Here is a 22,020-nt window from a genome sequence, read left to right as displayed (position 1 = left end):
GGTCCAAAGCATTTTTCTTTGTACTCTAATTCTTTTTTATTTCATTTCATTTTATTTTTTTTAGTTGTAGATGCACGCAATACCTTTATTTTATTTATTTTTATGTGGTACTGAGGATCGAACCCAGTACCTCACCCATGCAAGATGAGCACTTTACCACTGAGCCACAACCCCAGCCGTGTACTCTAATTCTTCATTTCACTGTAGTTTAGTTAAGTGTAGGAATCTGGGTAGAAAAATATTTTCTTGGAAGACATCATCCTCTACTCTTCTGACAGCTGCTCATGATGGTGATAAGTCTGTGGCCTGTCCAATTGTCATTTCTTATGGTACTCATTTTTTCTGGAACTTTTAAGGTAGTATTTCTGTCTTTAATATCTTTTAGTTTTGCTATGGTATGCATTTGTTTTTAATTATCCTTATCAGTAAAAGTGTACATCTTCCATGTGAAGATTCATTCCCTAGTTCTGGAAATTTCCCAACTCTTAGACCTTGAATTTTTCCAGTTGTCACTTAATAAGAATTCTGATTAGATTCATGATGGCCCTTCTTGGCTCTCCTCATTCAAATCTCCAAGAGTCTTAGCCTCTCATATTTTCCTTGTTTTTATAACCTTGTGCTACATTTCATGAAATTTCCTCATACATGTTTTCCAGTTTTCTAATTCCCCTTTTGGCCACGACTAATTTTCTATATAACTCAAATCCTGAGCTTTTTTAAAAAAATTAATTTATTTTAATTAGGTATATATGATAGCAGGATGCATTTTGATTCATTGTACACAATTGCAGCACAACTTTTCATTTCTCTGATTGTACACGATGTAGTGTTGCACCATATAGGCAGTCATACATGTACTTAGGGTAATAATGTCCATCTCATTCCACCATCTTTCTTGCCCCCTCTTCTGCCTCTCATTTGACCAATCATAGTTCCTCCATTTTTCCCATGCACCCCTCCCATTGTGAATCAGCATCCACTTATCAGAGAGAACATTCAGCCTTTGGTTTTTTTGGGATTGGTTTACTTTACTTAGCATGATGTTCTCCAACTCCATCCATTTACCTGCAAATGCCATAATTTTATTCTCTTTTAATTCTGAGTAATATTTCATTGTGTATATATACCACAGTTTCTTTATCCAGTCATCTATTGAAGGGCATCTAGGTTGATTCCACAGTTTAGCTACTGTGAATTGAGCTTCTACAAACATTGATGTGGCTGCGTTACTATAGTATGCTGATTTTAAGCCCTTTGGGTATAGACTGAGGAGTGGGATAGCTGGGTCAAATGGTGGTTCGATTCTTAGTTTTCTAAGGAATTTCCATGCTGCTTTCCAGATTGGTTGCACCAATTTGCAGTCCCACCAGCAATGTATGAGTGTGCTTTTTCCCCCGACATCCTCGTCAACACTTATTGTTTGTATTCTTAATAACTGCCATTCTGACTGGCATGAGATGAAATCTTAGAGTAGTTTTGATTTGCATTTCTCTAATTACTAGAGATGTTGAACATTTTTTCATATATTTGTTGATTGATTGTATATCTTTTTCTGAGAAGTGTCTGTTCAGCTCCTTAGCCCATTTATTGATTGGATTGTTTTTTGGTGTTTTTGAGTTCGTTATGTATCTGGAGATTAGTGCTCTGTCTGACGTGTGTGTGGCAAAAAATTGTTCCCAAAATGTAGGCTCTCTCTTCACCTCATTGATTATTTCTTTTGCTGAGAAGAAGCTTTTTAGTTTGAATCCATTCTATTTATTAATTCTTCATTTTATTTCTTGCACTTTGGGAGTCTTGTTAAGGAAGTCAGGGCCTAATATGTCATGATAAAGATTTGTATCTGCTTTTTCCTCTAGAGGAAAAATTCTGGTCTAATTCCTGGTCTAATTCCTAGGTCCTTGATCCACTTTGAGTTGAGTTTTGTGCATGGTGAGAGATAGGGGTTAGTTTCATTTTGCTTCGTAGGGATTTCCAGTCACATACTGAGCTTTTATTTTTCTGTTGTACAGTAAAGGCGTTTCTCGAAGGACTATTTGATTTAACTACCTGTTATTTATAAATAATATTTTTGTTATCTTAAACTGCTTTTGTACCTTTTTAATAACTTTTAAGTTTTGTTCTAATATTGCCAGATCTGAGATCTCTTGCTGACATTGTGGCTTGCTCTTTTTTTTGGTCATGGGTGCAGTACCAGGGATTGAACTCAAGGGCACTAGACCACTGAGCCACATCCCCAGCCCTATTTTGTATTTTATTTAGAGATAGGGGCTCACTGAGTTACTTAGTGCCTTGCTTGTGCTGAGGCTGGCTTTGAACTCATGATCTTCCTGCCTCAGCCTCCCAAGCTGCTGGGATTACAGGCGTGTGCCATCCCAGGCTGCTGGGATGCCTGGCTTGTGGCTAGCTTTTTGGGATCATTCATAATTATTTTTTATTGAAAGCTCATCTTCATCGGGGTTGTTTCTTCCTGTGGTAATTGTCTGACTTGTGAAAGTGTCCACCAAATGGCTGGAAATAAATTTTTATCATGGTCCTATTCAAGTTTTATATTGTTTTATTTTTATTTTTTTGAGACAGTCTTGTCACATTGCCCAGGCTGGTCTCCAACTCCTGGGATCAAGTAATCCTTCAGCCTCAGCCTCTTGAATAGTTGGCAAGTGTCACCATATCTGGCTTACTGTTGATTTTCAGATTTGGAGGTTCTAGAACTAATGGATTGTGCAAATTTTGAAAACCACACCTATTTTTAGGGTTTTAGTTTTTCAAAAGTGATCCTTTTTATCACCATTGCCCTAGAAGAATGAAAAGTATCATTGCCACTCTCTTGGGTCAGTTTTGTTAGCACACTTCATACAGGGCAGTCCTTCCAGTCTTGGGCTTTAGAGGAAAGGGACCAATCTTGCTCACCACCTCAGAGAGTCCAGGTTACATGTCCTGTCCCCGTGTTCTTCCCTGATTCTGCAACCATTCCTGGACTTTCTGGCCTGAGACCCTGAGTGCTTTGTGGTCTCAGTGGGGCTCATTCATGCCCTGCAGGTCATCTCCCTGACCTTCCCTCCAGTGAAACCTCCCAGCATCACTATCTGCCATCTCATAGGGTCCCCCTTTCTAGTTCTAGGCTCGGTGTACCTCAGTTGTGCCTGAACCCCAAAGGGGGTCCTGAACCCTATAGCACAGAGCCTTCAGCCAGGGACATCCCTTGTCTCCTGAGAACACCAGTCTCTGGTTTCTTAGACTCTTCCATCTAGGAATTTCAACACAAAATTATAAGAACAGGCCAATTGAGATCTGGCATCTTCTAGCCATGAAGGGCCTTTTGGTGCACTTAGATTAGTAGTTCTTGACTTGGGACAATGTTGCCCTCCCAGGGATCATTTGGCAATGTCTGGAGACACTTGGGATCATCCTGATTGGTGATATGGTGGGAAAATGTTTCCAGCATTTCATGGGTCCTGGCCAGGGATATAGCTAAATACCTACAATGAATAGAACAGCCCCAAATGTCAATAGTGCTGCTGTTGAGGAGCCCTATAGCTACTTCTCCCCTTCTTCACTAGTGGGGAATCCCCAAAAGTGGAGCCCCCCCACTGTCTGCTCTGGGTGGTGGGATAGGAGAGCAGCCTGAAGCCCTGACCCCAAAGTATTCTCTGTTAGGAGGACAGAGGAGCCCTAGAAGCATCACAGGCTGAGAGTGAGTGTGACTCTCACTGGACCCAAAGACCACCAGATGTCCCGACTATCCCCGGCTGCACACAGAGCCCCTAAGCCAGGGTGTATTGCACATGCCACCCTACCTGCCCACGAGATCTCTTGCTGCACCCCTTCCTGGTTCATCCCCCAGTACACGTGCCAGACACACACATCCGTGTGATGTGGCGAGCAGGCCCCATATAATGTGGGGAACCGGCGCGTGGTCGTTGGAGCAGGCCAAGCTCTCCTGGGCGGGGTGAGGACATATCTCTGGTGCCATCTTTCCTGTTCTGATAAATAACTGATCTGTGGTTGTGGCAAGAAGGTCACCTCTGCCCAGGGAAGCTCAGGAGCAAACCACTTGTGACCGGTGGGAAGAGCCCAGGGTGGGGGCAGCGGGAAGTCTGCCTTCCCTGGCCACCAGGCTGCTGGGGGCAGATTTCAGAAAAGGGAAGTGCTGAGCTGGGGCAGCACTTCCTGTGGTCGCAATCAGTCAGGGCATCGGGGCGGGCATGGCAAATCAGAGGGGAGGCTGCCCTGCCCCAGGAGAGGGCGAGGTGAGTTTTCCAGAGTGGCAGGCCTGGGGCAGGAGTCCCCTGCCAGGCAGTTGACAGCTTTTCATGGGTTGGGTCTGGGGGTCTGGGTGACAGAGGGTCTTATTAACATGCCAATAGGACTGCAGTTCCCCTGCAGAATGAACTCCCCTGAGCTTTGTGATCCTGTGATTCACTCCCATCTTTTCAGCATCTGCTCTTCAAGCTTCTTCTGCACGATGCCTGCTCTTCCTGCCCAGATCCGAGCACCAAGTGAGTGCCTCCTCAGGGACCTTTGGATCTTCCCCTCTGGGAAGCCCATTGCCCCTGACCTGGCTGCTCTGGGAAGACTCTTTCCCCTTCCAAAGAAGGCCTGAACCCAGGAGTTTTGTGGGAACCTTCCCAGCTCCTGACACTCCTTAGGAGGGCAGCTGTCTGTGCCTCTATCTCTGCTGTTAGGCACAAGAGTCTAGAAGCCAGGCAGGGAGACAGAGCTCTGCAGCTCTGGAGACCTCTTCTGTCTGCCTCCACTAAGCTCAGATCATCTCTGAACAGGACCCAGACTCCAGCCCCAGAAGATGGCTGGGCCTGGGAATTGATAAGAGGAGAGACTGGCTCCTGTTCCCATCCCTGAGCAGCAGCCTGGGGGCTATCCCTGCCTCCTTGCAGGAACTCCCAGTTCCCTTGGTCTCTGTCACCTTACCAGTAAAGCACAGACCCTCTGCCACCCCAGCCCTCTGGTTTGAGCCCAGCTCAGCCCACTTGGACTATCCAGCCCCACCAGACCCTATAAGGACCCGAATGAACCCCGATAGGCTACTCTGTCTTTGCTCTGAGTCCTCCCACTGTTGAGCTCCATGGACAAGGAGCTTGGCTTGCTCAGCCTCTCCAAGTTGTGTGCAGTCCCCAGGCCCAGCCTGTTCCTTCTGGGGCTCTGAGGGTCTGGGCTCCCTGGATTAGAAGTGCATGTGGAGAGGGGAGCTGGAACCACTGACCCTAACTTCCCTATATCAGCTGGGGCCTGTGCCTGGCTAGGGAAAAACCATTCCCTGCCCTGCCCCACTGTGTCCGGATCCCAGGGGCAATGCCCAGGGAGGACCAGGCCAATCCAGCCTCCATCTCCCCTCCATCTCTCCTAACCTTGAGTAACCTCTCTTTCTGGCTTTCCCTTTAGTAAAGTTCCTCCCATCCCCCGGGCCCCCAGTCCCTCTCTGCAGAGTTGCACATCTATCAATCTGTCTCTGCCGCTGTCCTGGTTTTTTCTCTCCTTATCTCTCTTTCCCATCACCCTACCCTGACCTTAGTCTATCTCCCTGTCTCCGTCTCTATCTCCCTGTCTTTAGTCTCTCTCCCCCATTCTCATTTTCTTTCTTTCATATTCTCTCGTCTCTCTCTCTCTGTCTCTCTTTGTCTCTCGCTCTTTCTCTCTCCATTCTCATTTTGTACTATCCTTCTCTGCCTCCCTCTTTCTCTATCCGCACTTTCTCTCCCCTACCCTACCCCCTCTCCATTCCTCACTTTGGGTCCCTGGCCTCCCTCAGTGGCTATTGTCCAGAGCCCCTGCAGGAGGCTGCCTGTAGTCTGGTGAGGACCCAGGCCCTCACAGTCTCATCCTGTTATCAGTTGGAAATGAATCAGAGATTAGGAAACGGGATGGGGGGGGTGGGGGTGTTATCACCCCATGCACACGGGGCTCTCAGTTAATCTCTGGCGGCCCCGGGTTCGAGAGGAAATGCAGTTGCAACACTGAACCCTTCTTACCGTCACTGTCACGTCCGCGGTGAGGCTGTGGGAGACGGGGACCCAAGGATGGAGAGGAGAAGGAGAGGGTGGAGGGCCAGGCCAAGCCCCTTGCAGACACGTATGCACCCACATGTGCACACTCATATTTGTGCACCTATGTGCACACCCATCTCCACACACACGCACATGCACACATACCCAGGAAGCCCCAGCCCTTGTACCTGTCTATCACCAAGCTGTGTGGCTCATTTTCCATTGTGTTTGCATTCCACGTACCCCTCCACATGTCCCCATGTCCCCTCAAGTCCCAGAGCACTGTCATTTCTCACTGAATGGTTGCTCTGGCCTTGGTCTGGCTCCTCTTAGCAGATGGAGTAACCCTGTCAAATGGCCACAAGACTGGGCCACTTTCATTGCCTCTACAGTTCTTGGAATCAGTCCTCTATTGTTGCTGTGGCCTCCAGGCCTAGGTGTCCAGTTGTACCCTACCCTCACCCCGCCCAAGCCTTCCCGACTGGCAGCTTTCTCAGCTCCTGCCACCTGGGCCCCTTACCACTCCTGTGCCCATGTGGTTCGCTCTGCCTAGAAGACTCTCTTCCACCATTCACCTGGCCACTCCCATGCATCCCAGGTTACTCAAGAGCATCCAGGTCCTCGATGCCAAGCCACATCAGGTCTCTTGATGTGGGGGGCTCTAGGCCCCCTGCTCTGTCCCCAAAACATCAGTTCCTGTGTCATTTGTCCTGGCCATACTATCAGAAGTATAATTTCTCTTTCCTTTTCCCCACCCACCATACTGTGAACAAGACGAGACGGGAACTGTGTCCTCTTATCCAGTACCAGGCCGGGTCTGGCCACAGTGGATAGTGGTTGGATGGCATGTACATAAACACACCCTGAGACACGGATGAGCCCAGGCCCACACACAGAAACATCCCATCTACAGACAATGCACGGAAATTCCCACGTAGACAGACACTCGGTCAGACTCACAGATGTAGACATGCAAGCGGAAATAGCCAGAGAGGCACATGTGACTGAGACACTCACAGGTGCCCACTCTTGTCTTCTTTGCATTCTGGGTTCATTGCATCTCATCAGCTGATGGTTGTCCCCAGACTTGTCTCTCAGGCAGGTTCTCTGTCTGTGTTGGCCTCCTGGACTCTGTTACCCTAGCCTTGGCTATGGGGCACTATTTCCAGACCATGGGCCCCCGGGAAGGATTCTCTGGGCCTTGGCATTGGTTATGCAGTGTTACACTTACAACAAGTGGTTTTTATGCCAATCACAACCAATATACTAGCACCACGGTCTGCACAGGGAGTGCTGTTGGTCTCAATCCCCTCTTCCAAGGCAGCATAATGAAAAGTAGGATCCTAGGCCACCCAAGGACAGCCCTGGGGCAGTATGTGTGGCCAGGGCAAAATGCAGGAGGGGGCAGAAGCACATGGGGTCCTCACTTGGCTGCATTTGCTGGGCAGGGGCTGGGTGGGGCATCTGACAGGGCGAAGCAGAGAGGGGTAGGTTGCAGCCAGCAGAGAGGGTACCCCATTCCCTGCAGTGGAGAATAGGGCTTTGAGGCTTTGAGGCCACTTGTCACCCTTTGCACTCTTGGGCAGCCTCTCTCTTTCCAAGAAGGTCTTAACCGTCACTCACAACACAGCTGAGAGAAGCCGTGTGTCCCTCCTCGGGATCTGCTCGTCTCTCTGAATGTCCTCCAAGACATTGGTGCAAGCCCATTTTTCTGCCGTAAGCAGTCCCTGGGGGAGGGAGAGCTGGAGCTACACACACTGCAGATGTGATGGGGAGACCTGAGGGGACGCTTCTGTGACCTTCTCTCCAAACAGAAGGTCATTGCCTCAGGAACCTACCTTCTGACCCTACATCAGATGGACGCCATCTTCCCCCAGCGGGGGTGCCGGAAAAGTCTTCTGAGGCAGGCTGTGGCAGCTCCTGGGCCTCTCTGTCCTGACTTCCAGATTTCTCGTCCTGCCTCTGAACCCCACATTTGCCAAGTGGCTGATAGGAACAGGGTGCTTCAGGCAAACGTGGGAGGGGTTTCTGTAGCACCCACAGCTCTGTGCACTGGGGCTTTTCTTGTGCCCCTGGGCCAGTGCCTGGCCTGGCTTCTCTTGGATGGAAATACTGAAGTCTCCTGGGTTGATCTAAGAAACGTGAGAACAGAGCTGGGAAAATCGGCCGTTTTTGTGGTTTGGGGGTTTGAAGCAAGTTTCACAACTGATCTCCCAAGAACAGGGTCCGGTCAGATGTGCTCCCTCCGGCCGGGGCCGTTTCCCTGCTGACTCTGGGCCTGACTGCCCGCCCGCTGCTTGCCGGGCCCAGGTGGAGGCTTTGCTCATTGACCCCACTCCATTCCCTGTTTTCCTTCTTTGGGGAACAACCACAGGGAGCTGGTAAGAGTGGAGCCATTTGTGGGGTTCCTGTGTCTTCTACCTCATCCTTCATCTTGGGGTAGGAGAGTTGGCCACCTGGTACCTCTCGCTCCCTTATTGAAAAATCTTTCTCAGATACCTCTGAGACAGCTGTACCCTTAAAGGCTTCATTTTGGGGGCACAACAGGCCAAGGAAGTCTCTGGCTGCCATTATCTTGGGTTGGGGGTGACTAGTGGGAAGTTGTGGAGGGACCTGCTCTGGGGGCCCAGGAGAGAGAGGAGGGACATCAGGGAGGCATACACCTCCCACGTGCAGCCCGCCCTGGGTCCCCAGAGCTTCCCTCGCTCTGCCACAGATAGTCATGGTGGGAAAGGGGTCCTCAAGAACTAGCCCTGCCCCCAAGTGGCCCGGCACCCCAGCCTGTCCTTCCACCCTGGGAAGTCCCAAGCTGCCTCAGGCCAGTTGGGGCAGAACTGAAATTGGTGACATGTGTTTCTCTGGTCCCTGGGCTCCGGCCCCCGCCCACTCACCCATTCTTCCTGCAGGAGCCTCCAAACCCAGGGAGGAGGAGCAGGCAACTGCTTCCCCTGAGAGTTGTTCTCCTGGCTTCCATGGACTTCATTTCAGCCCAACCTGGCTCTGTGCGAGTGGACACTGCTTCCAGTGTCCAGTGGGTGATTCTGAACACCGCCATCCCTCTGTTTGGGAGCACAATGGGTTGAGGCCACTGCACATTTTGTAGACATTCTACCTCTCAGCCCATATAACAGGGTAGGGATGAAGGCACCAGATGACACCTTATGAGGCAGAGGTGCCCAGGAGACAGAGTTCCAACTCTGGCTCTGCTGAGGGGACGGGGACAGTTCTGAATACAGTTATCATCCCACAGGATAGCTGGGGAAACAGGCAGAATTGGGAGTCCGTGGGGCCAACCAATGTCAGATTCCAATAGGCAGCAGGGAAGACTCGAGGCTGGGCATTTGAGTACTTAGGGGAGGGGTCACTTGGTCACACAGACATGGTGGGTCAAGGAGAGGCAGGCCAGCCCTGTGGAAGATGCCATGGGGCAGCACTCAGGGGCCCAGGAAGAGGTCATGGCAAACGCTTGGATTGACAGAAAGGTTCGAGTGGCCTTCTCTGTCAGAACAAGATCAGACTGGACAATTAAACATAACTGGACAGTTAGCCATCCTCCAAGGAACCCTCAGCAAGTCTGCCCCTCAGGTGGGCACATCTGGGCACAGAAAAGTCCATAGCACTGGGGCTGGGCAAATCTTTGCCCAGACACAGCTGCTGGTATGGGGCCCAGGAAGGTTGGGGGATTCTGGGTGCATCTGCTGGCTGTCTGTGTCCCCCTTCCCGTTCCCTATCCATACCCCCCAGCTTCCTGTTTCTGTTTTGGGGCCACAGGAACTTCCTCTTCTCATCACGGATCAAAATGGCTTCCTGGTCACAAGTGGAGGCCTAGTGGGGGCTGATCACCATGACCCAAGGGACTTCCACAGAGGGAAGGGGGTTCCACATGTCTGGAGATGTGGCGGCTGCTGAGGGCTGATTTGAGGCCCTTCCCACAAAGGCTTCCCTGACTCTTCTGATGTAGCCTCTGTTATGAGTACCTGCCCAAGGTCGCAGTGGGCCTGAGTCCTGCTGGAATCACCTTGAGCAGTCACTGTGTCACTTGCTATCTCACACAAGGGACTCTCATCTTGCTTCCTCCCAATGTACTGACACATGGTACAGGCAGCACCACATTGGCCGTGTACACACACACACACACACACACACACACACATTCCTGTGCCTCTGAGTGGCCTCCTGGGAGCAGAGTTGCAGCTTCCTGGAGGCCGTGGAAGGCCCAGTCTGGCCTGGGGAGTGCACACCTGGCAGTGTGCTCGTGTGTGTGTAAGGAGGAGAGATCGTGTGGGACATGCATATGTGTACCCGTTGTCTCCCGGTGAGCACACAACTATGTCTCTCTGGGGGAACAACCTCTCCTCCCAATTCCAGGCTGCCCCACCACCGAGCAGAGCCTCTCTCCCAAATGAAGCTGAATTATGCTCTCAGGGGAGAATAGGAGAAGGAGTAGGCTTCCTTCACCCCGGTAACTCCTCAGGGGATGCCTAAGGTAGGTTTAGGGTATGCACAGGGCCCAGGATGTTGGGGTGGTCATGAATCAGGGAGGGTACAAGGGCAGTTCTCAAGTTGCCACTTAGTGTGAGGGGGAACTTTGATCCACTGGAGACACAGTACTCCTAGGAGGGACAACCTCAGCCAGGCCTGAAACCCTATGAGTACCCTGGGCCTCAGGGTCAGGTGTAGGGGCAAAGGTATGAAGGATGCAGAGATGTAGAACCCTTACCCCACTCCCTGTTCATCCAGATGGTCAGGGATGATGTTAGGAACTGGAACCCAGTGATCAAGGCCAGGACAGTGCCTGGGAAACTACTGGTCTGTCCCCATGTTTCTGTCCGGCATTTGGTGAGCACTCTCTGCTCGTCGGGCACTTGACTTAGACTGATTCCTTTAGTGCCTGAGTATCATCATTGTCACAGATAAATACTCCGAGGCCAAAGGGTTAGGAAATTGTAGGAACAAGACTAGAAGCCCCCAGCCGCACCATAGGAACTCATGCCAAACTCTGGTCCCAGCTGCCTTTCTCCCCAGAGACTATCCCTCTCCCCACAAAAGAGACAGTGTGGGGCACCCACAAAGCCTGGGGTCACTAGGTCCCACTGCCTGGCACCTGGCTTGGACTCCCCATTCACACTGAAGGGAGGTATAAAACACTTGCCAATTGTTTACACCAAGGTCTTGGGGCCATAATTAAGTCTTCTCAAATCTGGCCCTTATCAGCCCCGTATCTTGAGCAGCCTCAGAAGGGGAAACATCCCGGAGCATCTAACGAAGGAAAGTTGGACGGGTTTTAAGACTTTTTTAAACCCCGAAGAATAGGCCTTTGTTGCCAGCTTCCCCCCGCCTGTGGCAGCTTGCCTCCGCTCTGGACTCCATCAGCTGCCCGGGGGCCAGGGGCAGGACCAGGCGGCCCCAGTCCTGGCAGCACCCCCCTCCAGGCTCCCGCCCACCAGCCTGCTCCTCCATCTCCAGGGGCACTGCCAAGCTGTGGCAGGGCCCCAGGAGTGGGATTATGAGGGCGCCCTCCCTCCCCCGTCCTCAATGCCCCACCCTCCCTGCCAGATCCTGACATCCACCCTTGGCCCACTCCACTGCCAGCCTCAAGCTAAGCCCAGATGGAGGTGTGTGTGTGGGGGGGGCTGGTGAGGAAGGGTGACCTCCAATTGCCCAGAGTCCCCCATCACCTGGCTTCACACCACCCCCACCACATCTAGGCCTGCCACCGTCTCTCAGCCTCTGTACCTCTGCAAAGGCTGGGTCCCTCTGGAAGCCAACTGCAAGTTCTAGGCCAGGTTCCTCATTTTTCCTTTGGGTCCGTCCCGCTTACTAGTCTCCATTCGCCTGGATGGGAGAACCTTGGTATCAGGTCAGCACCTTGCCCGGCACAAAATTACTAAGTGCCCAGTTCCAACATATTGGAGTGAAGGAAGAGTGGGACCGTCACGTCACCCAGGGATAGAGGGTAAATCCTGGAATCCACATTGACATGCTCGGGAAAGGGCTGTTCATTGCATTTTACAAAAGGGAAACTGAGCCCTGGGAGGAGAGATGACTGGTCCACAACAAGGGGGCAGGGGACAGTAAATCTTGTCTAAAATATCACCAAGTGGTCTATATTATAGGCTTCGTGGACCAGAGAGTCACTGTTGCAACTCTTCACCTTCTATTACAGGACAAAAGTGGCCAAGGACAATCCATAAATGAATGGATGTGGATGCATTCCAATAAAACTTCATTGATGGACGCTGAAGTGTGAATTTTGTATCACTTTCACATGTCATGAAATATTATTCTTCTTTTGACTTTTTTTTCCCAGCTTGGCAGCAGGTAGTATTGTGGGCTAACCCCTGGGGAGAACCAAGGCAATTTCTCCCTGCCTTGCCCTGGCCCGGCCTGGGCAGTCCTCCCTCAGAGCTCCAGCAGCTACTGCGTAGAGAAGGGAGAAACAGAATCACTCTGGCTCAAACAGGGTGCCTACGCAACAAACAAAGAGAAAAAATGAGTGAACTAAGTAATCTCCTACCCAGTCCACTGAAGAGTTCACTAAGCCTCATCTCCTGGGTTCAGAGTTACCCCTTCCCAGCTCTGGGCTTCTTTAGGTCCAGCTGAACCCTTGTCCTCCACTGACCTCATTGACCTCCACTCACCACTCATCCAAGGTTGTACAAACCTGAGGGAAGCCTATGAGGTGCCCAGAGATTGCTGATGGCTCCTCATTCCCGATGGGCTCCTGGTACAGGTTGATAGAGGACCTGGGTGTGGCCTCGAGTTGGGTGTGGGGCGGAGGCAGTTTCAAGGGGAGGAGGTCTGGTAGGGCACTGAGATGGGAAAAGATTGGCCAGAAAGACAAGAGGAGACATCCCAGGGGCCAGAATCTGTGACAAAGACAGAGCTGGCAGAACTTGGGGACCCATTTATATCCAGGAGATTAGATACAAGGATCTCCTCACTGTACAGGGCAGAAGCAGCCCACACAGAGCCTAAATCCCAACAGGACCAAAAGGTATAGGTCCAAATCCTGTTCTTAGTACTGTCCCACTTGGTGGGGCCTGAGCGAATGACAGGATCCAGGAGGACCCTAGGAGTCCCCAACATCCCCCATACAGATTTGTCCCCACACCCGACAGCTGTTCCTATTTCATGCATTTGGGCTCAGCATTGCCTTCTCTCCATCATTCATTCACTCACAAACACAAGTAGACTGCCCACAACCTGAGAGGCAGGCCCCTTCCACGCTGAGAATGACAGAGGCATGGTCCCCACCCTCACGCAGCTGACAATCCAGCAAGGAAGACAGGTGACAGCCACAGAAGTGAGGCCGCGAGAACAAGGGGAACTTGCAGTGAGGCAGAACCGGGCAGTGACCTGGGGCCACTTCAGGAGGCCTTCCCTGGGAGGTGGCAGTAGAGCTGAACCCTGGACGAGGAAGAGAGCCAGCCAGGTGAAGACCCAGAGGGAGCCTCAGTGCAAGGTCCCAGCAGCAGGAGCCAGCCGCCCGAGGGACAGGACGGAAGGAAGCCAGCAGAGCCCAAGGGAGGGACAGAGTGACAAGCATCGAGGTGGGGAGGTGGTCAGGGCTTTGCAGGGTGCAGGGGGCTGGGCAGCAGACTTGAAGGCCTGGGAGGCTTTGGGGGCTGGGCCTGGAACATGAGGGATGGGCCTTTGCAAAGATCCCTGAGGATGGGACCCACAGGGAGGGAGGCCTGTCCTCCTGGGGGGCTGCTGTGTGGATGGGAGTCGAGTCCTGCCCCCAGGAGCAGGCCCAGAAGGCCGGGCAGGACGTGGGTGGTGGGCAGGCCCCAAGACTGCTGCTCTTGGCCTGGCTCTGGCGTTGGCTTGGGGTGCAGCCGCAGGGGAGCTGTGTGTGGGCACGTCCTGGGGCTGCCTGCCCGCCACCCCAGAGACAGGAGCTACAGGGAAGCCGGTTCACCTGGGCCCTGCTCTCACGTGGTGGAGGTGATGCAGGAAGGTGAGGCAGGTGGCAGGGTAGCAGGGACCTCCAGAGCCCTGAAGTCAGCCCAGAGGACAGAGAACTCCCGGGCAAGGCCTTCAACTGTCTATCCAACCGCTCTGTATGCAGAGGCCCCCAGTGAGTCAGAGAGCACCTATGCCAGGGGCCATCTAGCCAGGTGGACTGTGTTAGTCAGCTTTGTGTCACTGTGACCAAAACACCTGACAAGAACAACCTAGAAGAGGAAAAGAGGAAAAGTTTATTTTGGCTCACCGTTGCAGAAGTTCAGTCCACAGTCAGTTGACTCCATTGCTGTGGGCCCAAGAAGAGGCCAGATATCATGGAGGAAGAGCCTGCCAGGGGAGCACTGCTCTGCTCATGGTGGCCAGGAGAGAGGGGGGAAGGGACCATGGGGAAGATGTACTCCAGTGACCCACCTCCTTCAGCCATGCCCCACCTGTCTACACTTACCACCCAGCCAATCCATTCAAATAAAGGTGGATGGATTAAGTAACAACTCTCATAATTCCATCATTTCACCTGTGATTATTTCTGCATGAACACAGGAGCTTTGGGGAACATCTCAGATCCAAACCATAGCACAAACCAACAGGAAATAAGTGGATCTGGTCAGAGAGCAAACCCTGAGACAGGTGCCCCTTCCTGTAGCAGGGCCAGGGGCTCCTGTAGCCCCAGCCCAGCCAGGGCAGCCCAGCTAGGCTCTGGGGGATGCCAGATGTGGCATCTCCTCTTGAAGTTCTCATTTCCTCAGTGGCACCGGGGCACTGTGGGCAGCATTTAGCCCCCAAGACAGAACCTATTGCAATGAGGCTCAGTCCTGGTGCAGACTTGCTGGGGTGCCAGGCACTGGATGGCTGCCATCTGCAAGGGAGGCCTCTGGGACAGCAGAGCAGAGTGTGCATGTGGGTGAGTCTGGGTGGTGCATCGAGGGAGCCTGAATAGAGCAGCCCTGGGCTTTGTTATGCAGGTAGGGAAGCTTGTGTGTGTCTGTGCCAAGCTGTGTGTGCATATGGGTGTGTGTACGGTCCGTGCATGGGTGCCTAGGTATTTGCACATGTATGTGCATATCTGTATGAGTATGCTTCTGTGACAAGTGTGTTTATGAATGCATGTGTCTGGGTGTAAATGGATGGCTATACGTGTGCTTGGCCAAGGGTCTGTGTGAACATGCGTGTGCCTATCTGTGTGCCTATGGAGCAGTGGTCTCACCCTGGGGCTGGTGCAGTGGAGCCGAGTCTTGTGGCCTGTGTTCCTGCTCCCCTGCCCTCCTCTGCAAGTGTTGACTCAGGGAGGGACAGGCAGGCAGCCTTGGTCCAGGATTTCCTGGTTGGGCAGAAGTGGTACCTTGAAAAGGGAACAATTGTCTTAAGTGGACCCTGAGGGTCTGGTCTGGGCAGTGCTCCATGGGGCCCAAGCTGAGATGCTATGTGCAAACACTGAGCCTTGACTGGATTGTCAGAGGCAGCCACAAAAGCATTACCCCTGAGCAGGCCCATGGGACATGGGCTAGAGCCTTTCCTAAATGCTCCCCGCAGGTCACACAGGATGGGGGCTCTGGATCTAGACATCACCTTTACTGTTGTGGAGGCAGGTTCAAGGGCCCCTCCCACCCCCAAGATGGTACCACATTTGCAAAGAGGGGTTGCAGACATGCCCAGGAACTGGCTGTCCCAGGCCCTTCTCTCATCCCCTCCCCCAAAGCCTTAACACATGAAAAAAGGCTGAAGGTCTACGAATCTACAGGTTAGTGAAAAGTCCCATCCCATGGGAGCTTTGTTCAGAGACTATTTGGAAGAACTACCTGGCTCAGGGGCAGGGAGTTTTGTTGGCCTTACTGGGAGCTCACGAGAAGCACAGAGTCCTAGGCTGCACCCACCTGCTAATAGCATCTGAGCCAATAACCAGATCCCCTCAGAGGTACCACTGTCCCTTTCTGAGAGATGCTGGGTGAATCAAAGGCCCAGGGATAGCAGACACTTACCGTGCCCTTGCCAAGGCTACTCTCATTGCCACCTTTCTTAGGGTGTGGCTCCAGATTTGGGGTCAGGCTGAGGGCAAGGCTGCCTCAGAGCCAGGAGCCTGGGAGGGGGGTTGAACCTGGAGAGGGTGGGCAGTGGCAATGCCACTAAGTCCTTGTTTCCTTCTCTCACTGAATGCTCCCTTCCTCAGCCTCAGAGCAAGGGCTAAATCTGTAGGACAAAGCGGAGATTTGTAGCCCAAAGCTGTTAAAACTGCTATAGCTCCTGTCAGTACCTGCTCCTGGTAGAGGGTAGGAACTGTCCCCAGGGAACAGGAACCACCTGTCCCAGCCCCACTGGAGAAGGTGGTGGTGCTGCAGCCCCATGGCATGGGATTCAGCTATCTCTGAGGCCGGTCAGCACAAACAATAGCCCCTTTGGGGTCCCCAGAATATCTCTAGCCCTGACACTGGTGAGCTCAGCCTAGGATATCTGTCCCCCACAGATACCACTCCTGACCCTGATCCTGCCACCAAAACTGTTCCCTGCCAGGAAAACACATATCACCCCAATCCCTCACACCACTGAACAAGTTCTGGGGTATGACACCCCAGAAGCTGAGTTGTGGGGGACAAACACCTTTTGCCTGCCTTGGTGCCCCCAGGATTCTGGCCTAGGTCTTTCTCCTGTTGGGGTGGGGGATATCAGAGTTCCAGAGCCTCTGCAGAGAGCCAGTGCTTTGTGAAGCACTCCAGGGGCCCTCTTGTGCAGGGTGGCAGTGGGGGGCGGTGCCTGGGTCCTGAGCTCTGGCCTATACCACATCGGGCAGCCACTAGCTGGGCAAGCTGTTAATAATTAACCCTGGGTTTGGGCCTTGACCTCATGGGCCTCTGAGTAAACAGGCCTTTCTGGTCAAGCATCCACAGCCTACTGGAGCCCTCTGGGCCCCTCCTGGCCTCTCTGCCCCTTGACCTCTTCTGTACTCCTGGTCCAGGCCTCCCTCCCCCTCCTTAGCTGCTAAGATGAAGCAGTGGCTGGAGGTCTGGACACTCGGGCTCTCTGACCCCACTGTGCATCAGCCTATACCTATTCCTACCCCTGGCCCCAGTCCTAGTCTCTCTGCACCCTTCTCCCCACCCTTCTGGCTTTTGAGGTGGGCTCCTCCTTCTTGTACAGGGTTTGCAGCTGGGGGATCTCAAGCCCCGCCCACATCAGTCTGTCGAATCCATCAGCGCTGAACGTCAGTCGACTGACCAGGGCTGGTGTGATTCTTGTGGAGGCGGATATTTGGGACTTGCTGGGGCATCAATATTGTCCCAGACTTAGGGTTAAGTGGGCAGGAGATTCCAAGGTGCAGCCCTGGCTCCTTAGTGCCCTGTGTAGACAGTTAGAATCAGCTGTCAGAAGGCCAGCACTCTATTCTGGCGGGGTCCAACTGGCTGTGTGGCCCTCAACCAGTGCCCTGACTCTTTGAGCCTGTCCCTTCATCTGTATAATAAGAAATGGAGCTCCAGAATTCTATACTCCATTCTGACTTGGAGTGAGACCAAGGATAGGAACAGCATATGTCCCCACCTTGCCCAGGTAATCAATCACACATGAAGTCACCTGGATGACCGCTGGGGTCCTGGCTGATCACCATTCACTTCCTTCTGCTGGGACCATCCCTGGCATTGCTTTGGAGAACCATCCCTCTCCCTCTGTCAGACCACATAGTTCAGACAGGTCTGCCAAAACCCCGGACTTTAAAAGTGGGTCACGTGCTCTGGGTAGGCCAATGGTCATTAGCCCTGAGACTTTTGCTGGAAATACTGAGAAACATTGTTTTCTTTTCCCTAGGTGGCAGAGTTGGAGAATGGGGGCGAGAATGGGGCTTTGTTGCTGGGAGCCTTTGTGGAGATTGAGTGCAAAGGGAAAGGCAGCTGAGATGTGGACACGGATTTTGACAACTGAGACCCGGCTATGCCTGAGTTAGAACTAGCTGGATTTTCCCATCACAGGAGCCAGTGAAGTCCTTCTATGCTCAAATCAGTGGGAATTGGGTTTCTTTCCTGGTTCGAACATCCTCTCCACTCAACTCAGACTGTACAGAGGCAAATGCCACAAATTCAGGTGGCTGTCAGGTGCTCACACTGCTGAACATCTATACGATGCACTAAGAACAGGTGGGGAAACCCACCTGGCTGCATGAGGGGGTTGAGGGAAGAACTGGTGACCCCAGAACAGGCCAGGTAGTGACAGGTGGAGAACGTGGGGTTGATACCTGGGTCTTCAGGAGCTATGGAGGCATCTGGATGAAGGGATGATAAGCAAATGGTGGGTGGGGCTGACAGGCCTCACCGACAAGGAGTCAGACGGGAATGTGAATGTTCACCCATGTGCACATGTGCACACTCACACGCTGAGCTTTTCAGGCAAGGAACAGTCTACAGCCTATCTGGGAGCACTTTGAGTTCCTTCTTCTGCAGAGGAAGTGGGTCTGGGCCTCTGCTCAGTCAGGTTGTCCCTCTACCTGGGACTGTGTGGTTCCTGGGAACCAGGGAATTTCCTCTGCTGCTCCACTGTGGGGCAGAAGGGTTATCTAGGCCTTTTGCAGGAGAAAGAATCGACCCTACTGGGACTCCCAGGCCCCCATGGAGGGCTGGCCTTGTGGGGGTAGTGGAGGGTTCGTGGGGCCCGACTCTGGGAGAGGCCTTGTTGTGGGGCACAGGATGCCTTTATGATCCTGGGTGGTGGAGGGTCCTAGATGCAGATGGCTTCAGATATCCTGCACTCCCACGTCCATATGTGGAAATGCACACTCCTGCACCCGAGACACCACTCGCAGATGCAGCTATCTTATGTGAGCCCTGGGGGTGAAGAAGGTGGGGACCTCTGTGTGGGCTGAGGGCAATAAAGAAAAGGGGCAAGAGGCAGTCCTTGGCCCTCCAGAAAGTGCCACACCCCGCAGCTCCCTTCTGGCTCCTGCCCAGTTCCTGGGGCCCTGGCCCCGGGAAAGGCTCATTGCCAGCCGTGAGACCAGCAGGACTGGGGTCCTGCCGCGTCTGCTCCATCCTCCTGGGCTGCTCCTCAGTGCTGTCTTCCTCTGCTCCTCTTCTTCCTGCCTCACCTTTGGCTTTGGCCTGTTATGGTCCTGTTCCTTTCTTGCCTCTTGGCTCCCCACTTTCCCTATTGATCCCGTCTTCTGTCTTCTTGAAGCTTCTTGAGTCACTGGCCAAGACTTCATCTTTACTCTAACCCCTGCCCTGCTTGCTCTGGCCAAAGCCGACCTGCCCTTTGCTCTGGAGCTGCCAGCACCCCAGGGGCTGCAGGCCTGGCCTCCTCCCCCATGCTCTGCAGCCCCTGCTCCTCCCTGGAATCTGGCCAGTGAGTTAGGCCTTGGGGAGGCCATAGAGCCAGGACATGTGTCCTGGCCTCAGGCACAACGCTCACCCCAGCCTGGCCCCAGATCCCCACCAGCCAGGTCCAATCTACCCTCTCAGATCCCAAAAGACCTGGACAAGGCCTATTCCACCAGGCAGCTTCAGACTGGAAAAATTGACCCCAGCCCAGAGCAGGAGGCAGAGAGGAGGAGGACATGGAGGGCCCCAGCAGAACTAAGATCTGGCCTGCAATGAAGTGGGGAGAAGGGTCCTGCCCCTCTCATATACCCCTTGAGAGCCGAGGCCTGAGGGAAGAGACTGCCCTAGAGGCGGGAATGAGAAGCAGGGATCATTTGAAGCCTGGGGATCTTGCCAGGTAGGAGCTACACGGGGCCTCTGTGGGGGTGGGAGAAGGACACTTTCCTGCCCAGGCAGTCACAGTCTGGGATCAGCACTTCCCACACCCTTTCTATCCTCATGGTCCAGGCCAGAACCGGCTGCTACTGCCTGCAGGGTCCCCACATGGTCTGGACCAGAAAAGGGAGGAACTCAAAGCAGCCAGCCTTTTGCCCTATCAGGTACCTGAATCAGGGCTTGTCCTCACCATTCTTGTTAGGCCAGAAGTCACAGGGACAGGGCCAGCCTTGTTACTCTAGAAGACCCTACCTGTCACTCAGGTTGCCCAGGGTTCAGGGCAGCTGCATCGGACATGCCCTGACTTTACATCCCAGACTTCTGGTTAGTGATGGGCTGGTCTCTAACAAGGGCCCTAGAATGTAATTCTTAGGTCTCGTTAGTCCAGGGAGGCCGGTTGCTACTTCAGACAACCTTGGGCAGTGTCAGGAGCTGGGGAAAGAGTAGGAGGGTCAGTGATTGGGAAGGCTAAGGAAGTGTCAAGGTGCTTGGGTGTGCGTGGCCATGTCTGACTGGTACTTTCCTCTCTCTGAACCTCAGTTGATGCCTGGGAGGACCCACTTTCCAAGACTGTGAACATCTAGAGGCAGTAGGATGGGTAAGTGTCTAACCTGCTGCCTGGCACACAGTAGCTGTTGGCCCGTTTCAGGCCAGCAGGGTCACAAGGACTGGAGAATCCGCGTCTTATCTGCAGACCTGGGAAGGGACTGCTGCGGCCAAAGGGAATGAGCAGAACTGAATCCCCTCCTTGCTGGCCCCCAGGGTCCTCAGGGCACAAACGTGCACTTGCACGTACGCATGCATGCACATGCATGTACGCATGCGCCGACAGGTGAGCAGGCGTGTGCGCATACACACACACACACACACACACACACACAAGCACACACACCTGGTTTGACTGCCCGGGACCCGGCCACCTGCTGGAAAACCAAGAGCTGCCTCTTCAAAATAATGATTAAGAATCGGCATTGATTATTCAAACCGAAACTCCCCAAACCCCTCTCTGGGGTACTCAGCTCCCCTGGAGCCCGTGGGTGAAAAGCTCTTACCATAGTGGAAAAAATGTTCCGCCGAAACAGAAGCCTTCCTCAATTTAGCTGAGTCATTTTTTGTGGTTAAGGAAGTCCGGGTCACCTCTGGCCTTTCCCCTGATGCCCATGACCCAGCCAGCCTGGGGTACCACAATGCACATTCCCCCTGGCAGGAGCGATGCCTGCCCTAGCTCACTCCTGCATCTTCTCATGTAAGACACTCTAGGCGTCTGGATTCTTCCCACAACTGCTTCCTGCTTCCAGGTGGGAGTCCAGGGCCCTGGACCACTAGAACCTGGGTCATGTCCAGAGCTGACCATAGTCTGAAATGGGAATTAACCAGAATAGACCTGGGCAGACCCAGGTAGTTCCCACAGGCCCATGGTTTCTGCCTGAGCCTTCTCTGTGTCAATCCTGAGGCCCCTCTGGAGTGATACTGCACCCCTGCGTCCCCAGATTGGGCAGCTCTTAGCATATGGCAGGTACTAACCAATCCCTCAGTGCTGAGTGGCTTGGAGACCCTACAAGGGCCCTGCTTGACTTCTGGACCCCAATGGGCTTGTGGCAGCCAGGAATGGGACCTCCGTCAATCTTAGATGCCAGGAACCTGAGCCTGTGGGCTCGGGCACCTGGCCCAGATGTGGCATGTTTTTGCCCATTGGAGTCTCCCAGTCTAAAGTTGATGCAGGTGGGTGACCTTGTTTAGCTGCTGGCTGCCACCCCTCCCTGGAGACCCTTAGGAAGATGGGGAGATGATGTGGGGTAGCCAACCAGGCATCATGTAGAGGGTCTTATATGTGCCAACCTCTGGGGAGGGGAGGCCAGCTCTGTGGACAGTGGGTCCTCCAGGTGTGGCTGAGCTGGAAATCAGCAACCTCTGGAGATGGGCCCGCCCATAGAGCCCTGGGTCTGAGCCCTGGATCTGAGCCCTGGGCTTTATACTTGGGTTCTTCCCCTATGCTTTCTGGGGGTCTGCAGGAGCTGGGAGGTGGCCCAGCTCCCTCAGCTGATGAAGGTCATGTGCTCCCTGGTGCTGAGCTTAGAAGCAAGCAGCCCGATCTCGCCTGTGTCCACAGAAGCAGCCTGAGACCACGAGGCTAGGAGGAGGCGATGGCACTGTTGGGGCCAAGTGGGGCTCCAAACCAGAAGGATCAGGGGCACTGCCACAGGTGGCAGGGAGGTGCCTCCCTGAAGTGTCCCAACAGCCCATCTCAAAGCCCAGCAGGCATCAGCCCACCCTGCCCCTGAAGGCTATGTCACCCGAGATTCCCGAGTCATCCCACACCC

General features: G+C 53.3%; 1 long non-coding RNA gene across 2 annotated transcripts; it reads right to left on the bottom strand.

Moving 5' to 3' along the window:
• Window positions 1-12,045: 12,045 nt before the first annotated feature.
• LOC125612618 lies at window positions 12,046-18,172 on the bottom strand. Of its 2 annotated transcripts, none has more exons than XR_007343094.1 (4): window positions 17,532-18,172; window positions 14,218-14,316; window positions 12,664-12,811; window positions 12,046-12,467 (listed from the first exon to the last, which is right to left on the bottom strand). It is a non-coding gene; the product is annotated as an uncharacterized LOC125612618 (long non-coding RNA). The 2 variants fall into 2 exon arrangements; XR_007343095.1 differs by having other exon boundaries at window positions 12,046-12,419.
• Window positions 18,173-22,020: the final 3,848 nt, after the last annotated feature.

Source organism: Marmota marmota, unplaced genomic scaffold (assembly GCF_001458135.2).
Source record: "Marmota marmota marmota unplaced genomic scaffold, marMar, whole genome shotgun sequence".
Lineage (NCBI taxonomy): Eukaryota > Metazoa > Chordata > Mammalia > Rodentia > Sciuridae > Marmota > Marmota marmota.
The sequence above is the reverse complement of the archived record's forward strand: the minus strand, read 5'-3'. Positions and strand labels throughout refer to the sequence as shown.